We start from the raw sequence: 11,971 nt of genomic DNA, 5'->3' as shown, positions 1-11,971 counted from the left end.
CCATATCCCTAGGCTCTACATCTAAACGTCTTTTAAAGACTTCCAGGGATGGTGACTCCACCACTTCCCTGGGCAGCCCATTCCAATGTCTAACAACCCTTTCGGTAAAGAAGTTCTTCCTAAGATCCAACCTAAAACTCCCCTGGTGCAACTTAAGCCCATTCCCCCTCGTCCTGTCACCAGGCACGTGGGAGAAGAGACCAAAAATTATCAAAATATCAAAAATATCAAAATACCAAAATATCAAAATACCAAAAAATATCAGTTTCTGCATTTGATAGTTAGTAGATAGTTGATAGTCTTTTATTTGTCTGCAGTTCTAGATAACTGCATTATTTATGAAAGTAAGCATTTCTCCTTATAATGTAGCAGGAAATAATCTGCACAATCCCCAGCTTCTTGCAGAAATCAAAACATGATTCATTTCCTTTTTGCAGGTTTTGATGGTGTAAGAAAATAAGCTGCTCATTCAAAATGCAGCCTCTGAGGCCAGAGACAAATGAATTTGTTCCAGAATCTGCTCTTCCTCTCAGAGAGGCTGATGCTCAGGGGCTGATGCTAAAGGAAGGTGCTTGGGTCCTAGGGCCTAGGATGTAGAATGTGGCTTTTTTTTTTTTTTTTTTTTTTTTTTTTTTTCCATGGTGGAACAACAACACAGAAGGAGGATATTTTTATAAGTAAGAGTACTTGCCTCATTCTCATGTCACCGATCAGTGACATGCATTTATGTATACTATTTAAAGCTGTGTTAAATGCATAAATGTGTGTAGTCTGTGACACTCAGCTCAACAGATACTAAAAGATCCCAGCCTGTGGTAATCATTTAACTTGCTCTTTAAGACATTTGCAACTGCTTCACATTTTCTATTCCTTTTTAGTATGTGAGATAAAAGGAGGATTGTGGTGACAGCTCAGAGGGCTACCCCTTCCCTTTCCTCCTGCTATTTTTGAAGAAGGACTGGTTATTTTTATTATTATCTTATACCAGTCCTGAGTTGAAAGCATTTGTAGCTATTTAAGTGCTTAAGGAAGATCTGCTTCTTACCTTAGGGTAACACAGTAAATTCTTCCATGTGTTGACTGCATCAGTTATCCCTACAAGCTTTTCACATGCCTGAGGGGTATTTAGTCAGACAGATTCTCTTCATTCAAGAGAAATCTCCAGTGAAGGTCAGCCAGACCAGCAACACTTACTCAAGAACAGGGTGATGGGTGTGCATGTGTGAATGGGAGGTCAGTGACATGGTGCTGAGGAAAGAAAGTGAGGGTATATCTTTCCTTTTCAGCTCCTGCATGAGAGCCGCCCTGGTTTCAAAACAGAAGAACTGGGATTTGCTTGCTCTGCCATCTGTACTCCAAGCAGCAGCAAAAATGAGGTCCTTCCCAAAACATGAATTGAAACTTTCCTTCTCCAGACCTTTAAAGCATTATCTTTGCATATTTGTAAGGAAACAGTAGACTAGTTTATGCGATAGAGGATGAAGTGTTTAGTGGGTTCATTCAAGCACTGTGACACAGAACAATAGTTTGCTATTCAGCAGTTCTCTACAGGCTGTGTATCCCTCAGGATTGCATCCAAATTTCACTCTCATAAGATTTGTTTTCTCTTCCCTGAACAAGGCATCACATTCAGCTGGAAGGTGGGCATCAGCTGTTCTCTACCAACTGTACAGTACTGATATGTACAGTTGTGAAGTGGGGAGCAGGCTTCAGAGGTGGAGATGTGAGCTTGATTTCTGGGGGATGGAATTTGATTTGGGGAAAAAAAATGTGCAAATCGAACAAGTCACATTTAACATATGAGACCTGACTTTCCCTTTGGCCTCTGGCTCCTACGAAGCCTCTTATTAACCACAAAGCTCAATATTCAAATGTCAGTCCTTCCCTTACTACTAATTCACTTTAACAGGGATTTATATATGAGTTGTCTCACTGGGATCAAAAGAGTTATCTACCTGCATGCAGTCATGCATACGCATTTGCAGGATCAGGCCCTCAAGGCACACAGAGGATTTTGTTGGCCTACATGTTGCTAAATCACAATCTGATGTGAATTAAGGAAAGTGAAGAGAAGCATATGGTTACATGGCAAGAGTGCTGCAGAATGGTTTAAAGTGTTAAAGGTTTAAATCACACAAAAGCTATAAAAATCAACTTTGTTTATGGAGCAGTACAGAGACCTATTGTACTTTGTATCGATCAATCCATTGAACACCTGATTCAAAATGTTCAATTGAAAGCTGGGTAAAAGTTCTAAATTGAACAATCTAAATAACCTATGAACCCGACAGTCATAAATCAATGCCAATGTTACACATAGTTAACCCTAACCAGTTAGCAAGTTGTCCCAATTATTAGCTGTGTAACCTGGTTAGGAGTTTACCCTTTCAAAGGTGTATTAATACAGAAGACCTTTCTGTGCTGAAAGTTCCTCAGTGAACTGAATACTAAGCTCAGTAAAGCCTCTATTCCCTGCTTCAGTGCCAGGTAAACCTTGCTTGAATAGTGGTGTGGAAAAGAGAGAGTTGAAATTAAGAACCAGGGATAAAAAAAGACACTCTGTCAACTTCAGGGGTTGAAGTGCTGCTGCAAAAGATGTAGGATCCACTTTTCAAAAGTGCTTTATTCTGCATGGAGGATTATTCACATCTGTATGGTCTCTTATAAAAAAATCTCTCTCTCTCTGGAGACTCAGAAGGAAAGTATTTTGCTGTCCTATCTTGTCTTATACATTCCTGGCTATGTTTGCCTTTCTTTACCTCCTAAGGACAAAACACTTTTTTTTTTTTAATTATTATTATTATTATTATTATTATTATTTAAAGGGATACTCACAGGAAATTTCATTTTCAGTTAAACCATTTTGCTTGGCATTAATTACATTACATGCCTCTAGTTCTTTGTTAAATGAATCCTCCGTTAGCTTTTATATTATTTTATCCCTTCAGCTCAGGCTGAAAGGGCTGTAATTGCCTGGGTTGCAAATAAACTTTAAAAAACATATTGGAGCAAAGTTGGCTTTTTTTTTTTTTTTTTTTCCCCGTCTGTTGGAATTTCTCCAGTGTTCCCATAATTAGCAAAAAGTACTATTCATGGTTTTGTAATTTCTTCAGCCAACTTTTTTACAGCTTTTTGTTGCAAATTATCCAGATCTGTGGACTTGATTTGCTATTTAACATTCTCCTGATTTACTTCTAGAATGTACAACAGGGCATTGACTTCTTATGAACAGATTTTATCTGCCTTTTTTTTCTTTCTCTTTCTCTCTCTCTTTTTTTTTTTCTTTCTTTTTTTTTTTTTTTTTCCCCAGACATCAGATTTATTTACAGAACATACAGATTTTTGCATGTATTCTTGATATGGCTACACTTCCATGATGTCAAAACCCCAAATCTTTCTTGTTATCCTTAACTCTGATGAACAAAAATAATTTCTTGATTCCATCCTCATCAATTTTTTCTGTAGTTATTATCTTTGGTCTAATACTCATGACTGGTAATAAATGCCTTTTTTACAGTTATTATAACTTGCATAGCTGTTTTCATTTCTATCCAAGTCAACGTTTAGGTTAGCCCAGCTACATTTTTTCTTATTCTTCTTCTTTTCCTTCTTTTCCTTCTTAATCTTTTTTTTTTTTTTTTTTTTTTTTTTAATTTATTTTTATGTATTTTATCCCAAACTGGTAAAATGTTTTTAAACACTTTCCAGTTATTTTCCATATTTCCTGTTTAACTTCTTTCTCTCAACTGATTTAGCTCATAATTGTTTTCAGCTTTGCAAAATTAGCTCCTCCAATCCATCAAGAATACATATTACTGGTCTGGACTTAATTCTGATTATATATAACAAACAGAGACAAATCACGATCACTTTTATCTAAGTTGCTACTGATGGTTTTTTTTAGTCTACTTCTATGATATTTTCTAAAGGATAAAATAATACAATATAGCATTCCAGAAGTGCTGGAGGCAGCACTTTTTAAGAAGTTCATCATTTATGGCACATTCCAAGGATATGTTAATTTAGTGGCATGAAAACTCCAAGCCATGCTATTTAGACTGAAGTGCTGATGCTGCATGGTTTATTTTTCTTCTTATTTTACGGATGCTTTCCTAATGAGATAGTTTTCTTGTTTGTTTGGTAAATACTTACAGAAAGCAACACTATCTAAAAAACAAAACAACCAAACAAAAAAACAAACCACCACCACAAATATATACCTTCTTGTACCTCTTTTGTAATACAGCAATATCCATGTTAAGAATTACTTATGTCTTTGAACCTATTTCCTAGTTATCTAGTACTTCTTTTACCTAATTTTGATGGCATAACAGAATTTTCAAAGTTCAGAGCTGGCTTCCCACAGAATGCTTCCCAAGTAAGAAGGATTGATTAGAAGAGGAATATGTTTAACAGCTCCTCTCTAACTGACATTTTAAGAGGGACATGGTGCTTGTCTCAGCTTTTTATACTTGATGCCTTCCTCAATAGATTGCCAGATGGTAAAGTGGATCAGAGTGTCAGGCTTCAGTACATCATGTACCCCAGAAGCAGGAAACTGGCTCTTGAGTGGGAGTTACTGCTAATTTCAGTGGATCTGGGATCTGGCTCTGTATTGTAGTTGTGAAGAGACAAAGTTAGAAATGACAGACAACTCCATGCCCTGAGTTAAAGAAGATGATCTCATTTTGAGCATGTTCTTCTTTATGTTTGTTTCCTGCTAGGAATTTTTTAGAGCACTTTGCAGCTACTTCATTTACAATTCTGTTCATTGTTGGTGTGTTGATGATAGACACTTACAATACACTTGTGTATTTTTTAATTTGAAACCCTATTTTTCTGTGCAGCTATGATTCCATCTTTCAAATTAGATCAATGTTCAACAGAATTAGTTATTTTATATTGTCAAAAATGTATTACATTTCTTATCGAAATCTTCTGCTTTTCATAAAATAACCTTTTTTACTTAGGACTATCACTATAATTAATAATAATAAAATATTTATTTTTCTGTGGCCTATAAATGTTCAAACAAATGCATCTCAGAATACAGAGATTTGTAAAATTACTTTTTTGATGAAAAATGTAAAATCACTAGTGCTAAATGTTTCATGAATACATGTCAGTCTTTGCCACATTTTATTTTTGCTTCTTGCAAAAAGCTGAATAGAAACTGTTCTGATCCTCCCCCCAAAACCAGGTTTTTATTTAAGCAAACTCTCTCTCTGATTTTCTTTTGTATCATCTCTTCTCTCAAAAGACTGGTGTGCTTAGCAATGCAAACTTGATTAACTAATGAGGTGTTAATGTGGTGCATTAAAAAATTCTCATTTCAAAAACATTAGCAAAATGAGATCTGGGCAGACTGCTTATGCTTCTCATGGTGGAAATGCTGTGGTGTTAGTAGGAATGGAGTGATGGACAGGTGATAGAAAGATTAGACTGGGAGAGTCCAAGCTTGGTTTGTGTGAAACAGTCACATGTAACTTCTAGACAATTCATCATGAAAAGCTTTGATGACCCTCTCTGTGCTCAGTGGTGCTGTCACTGAGTTTAACACATAGTGGATTCCTGATATCAAAGGACTGCAATAGGTTTTAAAAGCTAAGATGATATACCTATTGAATTCTTCACTTTGTGAAGCTCCCCCTCTGGGCTTAAGAGGTCTGTAGAAAGTCCTAAGCTGTAACTGCTTCACTAAGGAACTGTGTTTATTCGTTGCAAAATGATACTTGTATAAACCAACATTTTAATGGTAGGACTTCCTCCAATGCTGCAAAATGCCACCATTTTAAGTAGAAATGACAGAGACTGCCAGTAGATCAGGGAAGTTCACAGTATCAGTGTTTTCATGGGACAGCTCACTGAACACAGCCCTCTGCAGCTTTCAGAGTCTTGCGGGAGAGAAACTTATGGTTCAAATTTTAACAGAGAAGCTGAAATGAATTTCTGAGGGTTATTGCCCACTCAAAATTTGCATAATCCTTTTCCTGTGAATGTTTGCCTATCTCCTGTACCAATGCAACCTGTGGAAGACAGGAGGATTGCAGAAGCGAAGCTCTAGATTGAAGGTGGACCACACTTGAAATAAAAAAAGTATATTGAGGGGAGGCCATAAACTCATTCTGCCTGCACTCTTCCCCCCTGTAGATATGGCTGTTATGCTGGTCATATTCCAAGCAAAAGCATATTAATCCGCAGAAAATATGGTGGTGTAGTTTAAGAAGAAATTAACCTGGTCTGGCTTCAGTCTGCTAAAACACGGTCATTGTTCTGCTTGTTTGGGTCAGTGATGTTAAAGGCTTAAGCAGACCACCTTCCAAAGCCTTCCTGCTGGTAGGTCTCTAATGGTTCTTTAATTTATTTTTCCTTGGTAACCCATCCTGCTTCACTTGTCATTGGTTTTAAAACAAGAAACTATAAAGAGAGCACCGTAAAACCAGAGAATAGTGTGACTTAAAAATAGGAACCATATTCCAAAAGTAAGTATCTGACTTATATAAGAGTTGGTTTTGCTAATGATTTTGCTATGGGAGTTAATTAACAAACAAGTCATATCTGTACTCCTTACTGGTGGTTGCAGTAATCTTCTTGCTTGGTCGAAAGAGCTGAACATAAATAAGATTGTCACAAAGTGTATGGTGTGAAGGAGAATTTGGTATTTGGGAAAACAAATTTAAAGCAAGCCCAGAAATATCCCTGTGAAGTTTTCCCTTTGCAAATGCTGTCACAGTTGGTAGAAAGGAATCAAGAGACTTATTTACAATTTAAATGTAAGCTTGGTCATAGAAGACATTATTTTGCAGGCAGATGTGGATCAAATACATCCACTGGGTTACAGTGCTGAGACCACCCAGGCTTTTGCTAATGCTGGTGTTTACATAAAAAAGTTAGAAGAAAGCTTCCCTCCAATTAGAAAGCCAATATCTAACTAGATGCTAACTTGTTATATACCCTGTAGTCTAAATGTTAATAGCTTTGACCTCCTTCAGTTTAATCTTAATCTCCTTGACAGAGCAAGTGAACTTTGGGTTATGCTTTACCGAATTGTTCCCTTTGTTTTCTTCCTCCCTTATGTTTCCAGCAGTGAGTATGTCACATATTGCAGACCCAAATGAAAGCCTGTCTTCTTTTTCAATCAGTCATATCACTAAGTATATGAGTAGAAAAACCCTTGTGATTGACACTGCTTCAACAAAAGCAGATTCAGTTTGTAGATGATAAGAGGCAAAGTCATACAAGCAGTGTTTACAAAGCAGTGAAGGAGAGCAAAAAAATTAATGATAAAAGGACTAATCTTATTGTTTTACTAGATGAGAGAATGGTTCTTTGTGTTTGCTCTAGCAGAAGCCCACAGATTGTCTCCTACCTCACTTGTACACTTTTGGCAGCAAAATAATTTCCAGATTCTGTATCAAACACAGGCCTGTCGATTTAAAAAAAAAAAAAAAAAGGCTCTGGAAAATGCAGAAAGCAAAGCAAAAGAGTACAAGAATGCCTGCACCTGATAGCATAAGCATTTGTTACCTACAGCATGTTATATAATTGAATATTATCTCCCTTATGAAGGGGGAATGAGGTATAAGAGCAATGTATATAAATCCCTTCACAAAAGAAAGAGTGAGAAACAAGCTACTCAAGAACACGTTGAACTGGCTGTTGAGTTTTCTGTAGCATGGTGATTTCAGGAGACTTCTCCCTGCACTTCCTGATTTCTTCACTTTTAGGAAGGCCAAAGGACTCCCACTTCTCAATCCACACCTCTGCTGCCAGAATACTTGTATGGTAACATGTCCAGCACAGGGCCCAAGGGTGCCACTTCTATTTCATGGTGCCAAGTGCTGGAGGAGGCTGACATGGACAGATTCATAGAATCATGGAGTAGTTTATGTTGGAAAAGACTTCTGGAAGTCACCTTCTCTGATCTCTGCTCATAGCATTCTTCAAGTCAAATCTAGGTTGCCCAAGACACTCAATACTCGTTATTGGAAGGCATGGGGTATGTGTGTGCACTGGGGCTTTTTCGGGACAGTACATCTATAGAGAAATCTGTTTTAATCTTTTCTGATGGACATTATTGTCTGTGCAGGAGGCAGGACAGAGAATTAAAATCCAGGACTATCTCAATTGTCAAAGGACAACATAACCTTGCTATCCGGCTCCTCTACTGTTCATTAGTTTCATGGCTTAATTCCTATCTCTTGTTAGCAGGGCCAGGCAGCTTTGTCCCTTCAGCAGCTCAAGTCAAACCGCCTAACTACTGCTCACCAAAGGTTGCTGAACAAGTGTTGCCAATTTCTTTCCCTTCAAGATGAAGCCTGCCAGCTCAGTTATGTCCTTCAGCAAGCATCAACCTCTAGCTCTAAAATAATCAGTTGTTGTAGAGTTCATTGAGACACAACAGGTTGCAAATAGCGTAGTGGTGATGGAAGGCAAGCCTAGGCTGTTTTAATGATTCTCCCGTAGACTCATCTATAGACTATATTCAGTGTGTCTATCTGATCTAACTGCCCCGTAGACAATATGTGAAGCAGTCTAGCACCAAGGGAATAACACACACCTCAGGTTTCATTTAATTCCTTTCTGACCCTCTAAAAAGCCATTACCACTTTTTAAGAGTGTTACATGAGTTAAAGACAGAAACTCTGTTGGGAGATAAAAATTGACTCACCAAGTGTTGATGCAATTTTAATCTTACCCTGAACAATTGTGAATAATGGCAAATAATGTAGTTATCTAGTGAGAAAGAGCAAAAAAGACATTCTGGCAAGTATTTCAGAATCATATTAAAATTATTGGTGTTCAGCAAGTTACCAAGCATCAGTTAAGTCACAGGGACTGTATCTATGTATGATGTTAGCTTATGGAAAATACAAATATATTGGGTTTAGTGTAAGCTTCTTTCACTATGTGCTAAGATAAGCCATCATTTTTTATTTTTATTTTTTAATATATATATATATTTGTTGCTGTTAATTTTTTGCATATGGATACATTTAACATCCCCACCACAGTTCAGATGACATAGTAATTTGTTAATTTGTGGTAATGTGATCAGGTGGCTAAGCTCTATCTCACATTTGTGCTTCTCACTCATGACTTACTGTTGCAAACTTCCATGAATTAATAAATAAGAGCTCTGGCAAACTAGCCCTCAATGATTTTCCATGGAAACATCTGCATTGAAAAATAAAGCTGAGAGATATTTTGCATTGTCAATTGCTAACAGTTACAGTGCTCCTCTGGTACATTAGTTAGAGTAATTTAGGCTTTAGAACAAAAATGAGTAACTGTAACACAGGCACGCACAATGAATATCAGGGAAATCAATCAAAATGTAATAAACTTTTATTAAAAAAAATACATTGCCCTCTGGCAATTCATAAAACAAGTCCCCAAATCTGTATAGACAGTACAAATAAACATAAAATGATTCTTTAAGGGCATAATGAAGGGCTCTGTCAACAACAATAAGAAAACAAAGCATAGATGTATGTTTGTGAAAGAAATTGCACATTTTCTGTTGTGCAGAAAGCCTTCGGCTTTTCTTTTTGATATAAAAAAAAAAGCATACAAGATACAAGAAATGAGTTTCCCATCTGAGCAATGTTTTTAGTCTTGGTTTTCTATTCTATTGAATTTAAGTTTATCATTGCTCCGAGTGGGTCTTCATGCTCTGTGAAGATTTTGAACTTACTGTGACACAGCTGAAGAGCTAATCCTAAATATCTGGGACTTGGCCATATACTTATGTTCAGCAGAGTCCCATTTTGCACTGAGTTCCTAGTGGACTACTTCTGAAAGACTGAGGCCTCTGAGTTACTTAAGCTATATATTTCAAACTAACCCTTTTCCAAAAATTACATTTTTTAATTCTATCAAATATTGTTGCTATAATGTATGTTATTAAAATAACTGTTCCTTATTTTGTTTTCCTTTTTATTTCCTTTTAAGTATAAAGTTACCAAAGCCCTGCATTATATTTGGGTCAAAAGATGATCAGCTTAAATGTGATGTTTATTTAATAATTATCCATGGAAAATGAATATGAAGGTAGAAAGGTGAATTGCAGGTCACTTAATCAGAATTTGAGCCTGATATTAATTGGACATGTTGGCTTTTGTTCTTCACTCACTAAAGACTGTGGCTTTTAAACTAGTAGGACCTAAAATGAAGTCTGTTATTTTATCCTAGTGGCATTTATTTTAAAGAAGATAAAAACCATAGGGTAAAAAATCTACAGTCATAGAATCCCTGAATGGCCAAGGTTGTCAGGGCCCTCTGGAGGTCATCTGGTCCAACCCGCTGCTCAAGCATGGCCACCCAGAGCAGGCTGCCCAGGACTATGTCCAGGTGGCTTTTGAAGTTCTCCAAGGTGGGAGACTCCACAACCTCTCTGGGCAATATGTGCCAGTGCTCTATCAACCACACGGTAAAAAAGTGCTTCCTGATGTTCAGTTGGAGCCTCCTGTATTTCAGTTTGTACCCATTGCCTCTTGTCCCAGCACTGAGCACCACTGAAAAGAACCTGTCTCTGTCCCCTTTGCACCCTCCCTTCAGATATTTATGGACATTGATGAGATTTCACCCCTGAACCTCCTCTTCTCTAGGCTGAATAGTCTCTCTTATCCTCTTCTCAACGGAGAGGTGCTTCAGTCCCTTAATTGTCTCTGTGGCCCTACCTTGGTCTATTTCCACTATATCCACATCTCTCTTGTACTCTTGTACTGGGTGCCCTGAACTGGACACAGTACTCCAGGTACAGCATCACCGGTGCTCAGTGGAGGAGAAGGAACACTTCTCTTGACCTGCTGATGATACGTTGCCTAATGCCACCAAGAATGCCAGTAGCCTTCTTAGCAGCAAAGGCACATTCTTTACTCAACTTGATGTCCACCAGGAGTCCCAGGTCTTTTCCTGCAGAGTTGCTTTCCAGTTGGGTGGCATCCAGCACGTACTGGTGCCTGGGGTTGTTCCTCCTTAGGTGCAGAACTTTGCTCTTCTGTTTGATGAACTTCATGAAATTCTTGTCAGCCCATAAATCCCTTATCATAAAAGAAAAGTGAGCAATACATGAATGTTTTCTGAAAACTGAAAAGGAAAAACAATGCTTAGAGACCAACGTTCAAATCTCTTGGTGTATCTTCCATCTGGAACACACTGAACTCTGGGAGATTTGTGCTACAGAAACTTCTGTGCTTCCCGTTCTATCTTTTCTTTCTCCTGAATGCCTTAATTCCAAACTTGCTCAGAGTTCAAGTAACAGAGTAATTAAAACTCATTCCAGTGAAAAATATTTTCTTCTTAGAACTTGTCTGTTACCTACTCAACACTTGCTTTTCATCTGTTGTTCCTACTAAAAACTCTCTACATGATTGTAAGCAGTTTGTTTTCTTTCCCAGTGTTGGAAATTTGGAATTTTCTGTTGGAAATTTTCTCTTAGTAGCTAAATAAGAGTTTCATTAACTCCAGATGTTCTTGGTTTTTTTTTTTTTTTTTTTTTTTATCTTTCTATCCAAGCACTCATCAGCCACATGGTATGATTTCAATTCTGTATCCAGTACCTGGAAGTGCTACTGTTCTTCTTCAGTGGTTGTAGTAAAGCCACTATATCTTTACTCCATAGTTTATTGAGAAGACTCAGTTTTCTTGTGTGTAATGAAGACATAAGAACATTACAGAATATATAAATTGTGGTCTGAAATTTCAGGGCAATCTGAAAGCATTAAGAGTGAAGCAACTGTGAAATATGTAAATGTTAGTGTGATTAATCTCTGACAAATCTCTAAATGTAAAAGTTAAGGTACATAAATATACTTCTGTCTGCCTGCATTTTCACATTTCAGCTCAGTTGTTGTAATGTATGTATGTATGTATTTGTTTATTTTTCTCCTGAAACCTTTTTAATAGTTAATTTAGTTAATTGAACCAACCTTCCTTCCTTCCTTCCTTCCTTCCTTCCTTCCTTCCT

This window comes from Anas platyrhynchos, chromosome 3 (genome assembly GCF_047663525.1).
Source record: "Anas platyrhynchos isolate ZD024472 breed Pekin duck chromosome 3, IASCAAS_PekinDuck_T2T, whole genome shotgun sequence".
NCBI lineage: Eukaryota > Metazoa > Chordata > Aves > Anseriformes > Anatidae > Anas > Anas platyrhynchos.
Note: the sequence above shows the minus strand (reverse complement) of the source record.